Raw genomic sequence first — 7,980 nt, 5'->3', positions numbered from 1 at the left:
GAAGCCTTACTCCTGCTCGGATTGTGTAAAATGCTTCACCACATCAACCAATCTAAAAATTCATCAGAGGGTGCACACAGGAGAGAAACCTTACTACTGCTCTGACTGTGGGAAGAGTTTCTCTCAACACATTAACTTAAAAACACATCAACGTATACATAAAGGAGAGAAGCCTCAGTTTTCTCAGACAAGTTAAGATTAAAGTCACTCCATCACTTAATTCTCACCTCATAAAGGAAGTGGTAACATTGAATTTGATAACATTAACACTCAATTGTAATCCTATTGTTTCTCAAAGTGAGAGAATTGTGACACAATTTTGGTGTGTTTTGTTAGCTTCTACTGTAAAGATATTGAGATGACCTTGGATTTGCCCTTAGGGTTGAATACACTCAGTGAGGTCTGATAGATGACTGTATGGTACTGCTTTCCTCTGCAGTTTTCTGTGGGAATGAGCTAGTTCTGACACTCATCGGTACAACACAAGACATGCAGCAAGAGGTTTCTTCACAGTCCCCAGGTCCAGAACAGACGCTGGGAAACACACAGTATTAAATAGAGCCATGACTACATGGAACTCTCTACCAGGTAACTCAAACTAGCAATAAAACCAGATTCAAAAAATCATAAAATAAAATAAACCTTATGGCACATTACAAAAATAACAACAGGAACTTTTAGCTCAGCTGATGTTGTGAAGCATTTTACACATCTCATATGTATATACTGTATTCTATAATATTCTACTGTATCTTAGTCCATGTCGCTCTGTCATTGGTTGTCCATATATGTATATACTGTATTCTATAATATTCTACTGTATATGCCGCTCTGTCATTGCTTGTCCATATTCAGTTGAAGTCGGAAGTTTACATACACTTAGGTTGGAGTCATTAAAACTTGTTTTTCAACCACTCCACAAATTTCTTTTTAACAAACTATAGTTTTTGCAAGTCGGTTAGGACATCTACTTTGTGCATGACACAAGTTATTTTTCCAACAAATGTTTACAGCCAGATTATTTCACTTATAATTCACTGTATCACAATTCCAGTGGGTCAAAAGTTTACATACACTAAGTTGACTGTGCCTTTAAACAGCTTGGAAAATTCCAGAAAATGATGTCATGGCTTTAGAAGCTTCTGATAGGCTAATTTACATAATTCAGTCAATAGGAGGTGTACCTGTGGATGTATTTCAAGGCCTACCTTCAAACTCAATGCCTTTTTGCTTGACATCATGGGAAAATGAAAAGGAATCAGCCAAGACCTCAGAATAAATTTTGTAGACCTCTACAAGTCTGATTCGCCTGAGTGGCGCAGTGGTCTAAGGCACTGCATCGCAGTGCTAACTGTGCCACTAGAGATCCTGGTTCGAATCCAGGCTCTGTCGCAGCCGGCCGCGACCGGGAGACTCATGGGCGGCGCACAATTGGCCCAGTGTCGTCCAGGGTAGGGGAGGGAATGGCCGGCAGGGATGTAGCTCAGTTGATAGAGCATGGCGTTTGCAATGCCAGGGTTGTGGGTTCAATTCCCACGGGGGGCCAGTATAAAAAAATATGTATTCACTAACTGTAAGTCGCTCTGGATAAGAGCGTCTGCTAAATGACTAAAATGTAAATGTAAATGATTCATCCTTGGGAGCAATTTCCAAACACCTGAAGGTACCACGTTCATCTGTGCAAACAATAGTACGCAAGTATAAACACCATGGGACCACGCAGCCGTCATACCGCTCAGGAAGGAGATGCGTTCTGTCTCCTAGAGATGAACGTACTTTGGTGCAAATCAATCCCAGAACAACAGCAAAGGACCTTGTGAAGATGCTGGAGGAAACGGGTACAAAAGTGTCTATATCCACAGTAAAATAAGTCTTATATCGACATAACCTGAAAGGCCGCTCAGCAAGGAAGAAGCCACTGCTCCAAAACCGCCATAAAAAAGCCAGACTACGGTTTGCAATTGCACATGGGAACAAAGATCGTACTTTTTTGAGAAATGTCCTCTGGTCGGATGAAACAAAAATAGAACTGTTTGGCCATAATGACCATTGTTATGTTTGGAGTAAAATAATGTTATGTTTGCAAGCAGAAGAACACCATCCCAACCGTGAAGCACGGGGGTGGCAGCATCATGCTGTCGGGGTGCTTTGCTGCAGGAGGGATTGGTGCACTTCACAAAATAGATGGCATCATGAGGAAGGAACATAATGTGGATATATTGAAGCAACATCTCAAGACATCAGTCAGGAAGTTAAAGCTTGGTCGCAAATGGGTCTTCCAAATGGACAATGACCCCAAGCATACTTCCAAGTTGTGGCAAAATGGCTTAAGGACAACAAAGTCAAGGTATTGGAGTCGCCATCACAAAGCCCTGACCTCAATCCTATAGAACATTTGTGGGCAGAACTGAAAAAGTGTGTGCGAGCAAGGAGGCCTACAAACCTGACTCAGTTACACCAGCCCTGTCAGGAGGAATGGGCCAAAATTCACCCAACTTATTGTGGGAAGCTTGTGGAAGGCTACCCGACACGTTTGACCCAAGTTAAACAATTTAAAGGCAATGCTACCAAATACTAATTGAGTGTATGTAAACTTCTGACCCACTGCGAATGTGATGAAATAAATAAAAGCTGAAATAAATCATTGTCTCTACTATTATTCTGACATTTCACATTCTTAAAATAAAGTGGTGATCCTAGCTGACCTAAGACAGGGAATTTTTACTAGGATTAAATGTCAGGAATTGTGAAAAACTGAGTTTAAATGTATTTGGCTAAGGTGTATGTAAACTTCTGACTTCAACTGTATGTAAATAAGGTATTATTGTTTTTAATAAATGTGAAAACATTTCTAAGAACCTGTGTTTGCTGTTGAGGATGATATGGCTCATAATTTTCACGACTTTTGCCCCTTTTTAGCTTTCGACTCTTACCAACTTTTAGAATAGTCCCCCCCCCCCCCCCCCCCCCTTTTGTATTGTACAGCCTACTGATATGTAAACATATGTCACCTGGTCCAGCCAGAAGAGGACTGGCCACCCCTTTGAGCCTGGTTCCTCTCTATGTTTCTCCCTTTTGTATTGTACAGCCTACTGATATGAATACATATGTCACCTGGTCCAGCCAGAAGAGGACTGGCCACCCCTTTGAGCCTGGTTCCTCTCTATGGTTCCTCCCTTTTGTATTGTACAGCCTACTGATATGAATACATATGTCACCTGGTACAGCCAGAAGAGGACTGGCCACCCCTTTGAGCCTGGTTCCTCTCTATGGTTCCTCCCTTTTGTATTGTACAGCCTACTGATATGAAAACATATGTCACCTGGTACAGCCAGAAGAGGACTGGCCACCCCTTTGAGCCTGGTTCCTCTCTATGTTTCTCCCTAGGTTCCTGCTTTATAGGGAGGTTTTAGTAGCCACTATGTTGTCTCTCCTGGCTATCAGAAGATGAATGCACTAGCTGTGGGTCTCTCTGGATGGGAGCATCTGCAACATGACTAAATTGTAAATGTAGTGCAGGATGATGTATTTGATGTATTTTTTGTGTTTCCTGTTTGGACCCCAGGAAGAGTAGCCGCTGGGGATCCTAATAAAATACTACATTGTACTGAATGTATCAGATAGAGATGATGTGATGATCAGTTTTCACCATTAGTCTGTTTTTGGACCATTTATGAATGTGTTATTCAATGTGTTTCTATTGGATATAGTAGTAAAGGCCAAATTCATTTTTAAATATATATTTTTATAACTAAAGGGGTCCTAAAATTCAAAATCAAAGGGAGCGTTATAGAATGTTAGCCTCTCTTTACTTTACTGATCAGTGTTCACCTGGTCAGTTTTGGTGTGTTTTGTTAGCTTCTACTGTAATGATACTGAGATGACCTTGGATTTGCCTTTAAGGTTGAATATCCTATTTGAGGCGTCTCACAATGGAGTCTGATGGTTAACTGGGTGGTACATTACATTTACATTTTAGTCATTTAGCAGACGCTCTTATCCAGAGCGACTTACATGAGCAATTAGGGTTAAGTGCCTTGCTCAAGGTCACATCTGCAGTTTTCTGTGGGAGTGAACTAGTAGACACAACATACACTGAGTGTACAAAACATTAAGGACACCTGCTCTTTCCATGACATAGACTGACCAGGTGAAAGCTATGATCCTTAATGATGTAATTGTGGTGTATTTATTATGGATCCCCATTAGCGTTCAGCAGAAAACAAGAAACTGCAGTGGGCTATGGAATGAAAACACTGGACACTGGAGAATTTGAAAAACATTGCCTGGTCTGATGAATCCCGGTTCCTGCTGTTTCACACTGATGGGAGGACTAAGGTATGGAGAAAACCACGAGTACATGCATCCATGCCGTGTGTCAGCATTGCAGGCTGGTGGTGGTGGTGTGGGGTGGGATTTCATGGCACACATTGGGCCCCTTGATAAAAGTGGAGCAACATTTGAATGCCACAGGATATCTAAACATCATTGCCAATCAGGTGCATCCCTTCAATGCAGCAGTGGATCCATCTGCAAAATACACTGCTCAAACAAATAAAGGGAACACTTAAACAACCCATCCTAGATCTGAATGAATGAAATAATCTTATTAAATACTTTTTTCTTTACATAGTTGAATGTGCTGACAACAAAATCACACAAAAATTATGAATGGAAATCAAATTTATCAACCCATGGAGGTCTGGATTTGGAGTCACCCTCAAAATTAAAGTGGAAAACCACACTACAGGCTGATCCAACTTTGATGTAAAGTCCTTAAAACAAGTCAAAATGAGGCTCAGTAGTGTGTGTGGCCTCCACGTGCCTGTATGACCTCCCTACAACGCCTGGGCATGCTCCTGATGAGGTGGCGGATGGTCTCCTGAGGGATCTCCTCCCAGACCTGGACTAAAGCATCCGCCAACTCCTGGACAGTCTGTGGTGCAACGTGGCGTTGGTGGATGGAGCGAGACATGATGTCCCAGATGTGCTCAATTGGATTCAGGTCTGGGGAACGGGCGAGCCAGTCCATAGCATCAATGCCTTCCTCTTGCAGGAACTGCTGACACTCCAGCCACATGAGGTCTAGCATTGTCTTGCATTAGGAGGAACCCAGGGCCACCGCACCAGCATATGGTCTCACAAGGGGTCTGAGGATCTCATCTCGGTACCTAATGGCAGTCAGGCTACCTCTGGCGAGCACATGGAGGGCTGTGCGGCCCCCCAAAGAAATGCCACCCCACACCATGACTGACCCACCGCCAAACCGGTCATGCTGGAGGATGTTGCAGGCAGCAGAACGTTCTCCACGGCGTCTCCAGACTCTGTCACGTCTGTCACGTGCTCAGTGTGAACCTGCTTTCATCTGTGAAGAGCACAGGGCGCCAGTGGCGAATTTGCCAATCTTGGTGTTCTCTGGCAAATGCCAAACGTCCTGCACGGTGTTGGGCTATAAGCACAACCCCCACCTGTGGACGTCGGGCCCTCATACCACCCTCATGGAGTCTGTTTCTGACCGTTTGAGCAGACAGATGCACATTTGTGGCCTGCTGGAAGTCATTTTGCAGGGCTCTGGCAGTGCTCCTCCTGCTCATCCTTGCAAAAAGGCGGAGGTAGCGGTCCTGCTGCTGGGTTGTTGCCCTCTAAGCTCATCACTAATCTAAGGATCCTGGGACTAAACACCTCCCTCTGCAACTGGATCCTGGACTTCCTGACGGGCCGCCCCCAGGTGGTAAGGGTAGGTAACAACACATCTGCCACACTGATCCTCAACACGGGGGCCCCTCAGGGGTGCGTGCTCAGTCCCCTCCTGTACTCTCTGTTCACCCATGACTGCATGGCCAGGCACGACTCCAACACCATCATTAAGTTTGCCGACGACACAACAGTGGTAGGCCTGATCACCGACAACGATGAGACAGCCTATAGGGAGGAGGTCAGAGATCTGGCCGTGTGGTGCCAGGACAACAACCTCTCCCTCAACGTGACCAAGACAAAGGAGATGATTGTGGACTACAGGAAAAAAAAGAGGACTGAGCACGCCCCCATTCTCATCGACGGGGCTGTAGTGGAACAGGTTGAGAGCTTCAAGTTCCTTGGTGTCCACATCACCAACGAACTATCATGGTCCAAACACACCAAGACAGTCGTGAAGAGGGCACGACAAAGCCTATTCCCCCTCAGGAGACTAAAAAGATTTGGCATGGGTCCTCAGATCCTCAAAAAATTCTACAGCTGCACCATCGAGAGCATCCTGACTGGTTGCATCACCGCCTGGTATGGCAACTGCTTGGCCTCTGACCGCAAGGCACTACAGAGGGTAGTGCGTACGGCCCAGTACATCACTGGGGCAAAGCTCCCTGCCATCCAGGACCTCTATACCAGGCGGTGTCAGAGGAAGGCCCTCAAAATTGTCAAAGACTCCAGCCACCCTAGTCATAGACTGTTCTCTCTGCTACCGCACGGCAAGCGGTACCGGAGTGCCAAGTCTAGGTCCAAAAGACTTCTCAACAGCTTCTACCCCCAAGCCATAAGACTCCTGAACAGCTAATCATGGCTACCCGGACTATTTGCACTGCCCCCCCACCCCATCCTTTTACGCTGCTGCTACTCTGTTAAGTATTTATGCATAGTCACTTTAACTCTACCCACATGTACATATTACCTCAACTACCTCAACTAGCCGGTGCCCCCGCACATTGACTATGCAACGGTACCCCCCTGTATATATAGCCTCCCTACTGTCACTTTATTTTACTGTATATATAGCCTCCCTACTGTCACTTTATGTCACTTTATTTTACTTCTGCTCTTTTTTTCTCAACACTTTTTTGTTGTTGTTTTATTCTTACTTTTTTTGTTTAAAATAAATGCACTGTTGGTTAAGGGCTGTAAGTAAGCATTTCACTGTAATGTCTGCACCTGTTGTATTCGGCGCATGTGACCAATAAAATTTGATTTGATTTGATTTGATTTGCCCTCCTACGGCCTCCTCCAAGTCTCCTGATGTACTGGCCTGTCTCCTGGTAGCGCCTCCATGCTCTGGACACTACGCTGACAGACACAGCAAACCTTCTTGCCACAGCTCGCATTGATGTGCCATCCTGGATGAGCTGCACTACCTGATCCACTTGTGTGGGTTGTAGACTCCGTCTCATGCTACCACTAGAGTGAAAGCACCGCCAGCATTCAAAAGTGACCAAAACATCAGCCAGGAAGCATAGGAACTGAGAAGTGGTCTGTGGTCACCACCTGCAGAACCACTTCTTTATTGGGGGTGTCTTGCTAATTGCCTATAATTTCCACCTGTTGTTTATTCCATTTGCACAACAGCATGTGAAATGTATTGTCAATCAGTGTTGCTTCCTAAGTGGACAGTTTGATTTCACAGATGTGTGATTGACTTGGAGTTACATTGTGTTGTTTAAGTGTTCCCTTTATTTTTTTGAGCAGTGTAGATTTTTTGAGCAGGATTATGCCCCATGTAACAAGCCTTGTCCAGGAATGGTTCCAAGAACAGGACAGTGAATTCAGCTTACTGCAGTGGCCTGCCGAGTCACCAGATCTCAATCCAATTGTGCATCTGTGGGAGGAGATGGAACGAGCTATTCGGAGTAGAGATCCACTCCCAGCCAACCTGACACAACTGTGGGAAGCATTGCAGTCAACATGGGCCAGCATCCCTGTGGAATGCTCTCAACACCTTGGAGAGTCCATGCCCCGACGAATTGAGGCTATTCTGAGGACAGGGGGGGGGGGGGGGGGGGGGGGGGGGGGGGGGGGTGCAACTCAATATTAGGAAGGTGTTCCTAATGTTTTGTACACTCAGTGTATATCAGATAAAGATGTGTGATGATCAGTTTTCAGCATTAGTTTGGGTGGATTATTTTATATTACTAAACAACTTTTATTAATTATAAAAAGGCTATGAATCGACTACTTGTGTTTTTTAAATTCTCTTTTAAAATTAGATTCATTATT

The sequence above is a fragment of the Coregonus lavaretus genome, assembly GCF_964263955.1.
Source record: "Coregonus lavaretus genome assembly, contig: HAP1_SCAFFOLD_56, whole genome shotgun sequence".
NCBI lineage: Eukaryota > Metazoa > Chordata > Actinopteri > Salmoniformes > Salmonidae > Coregonus > Coregonus lavaretus.
Note: the sequence above shows the minus strand (reverse complement) of the source record.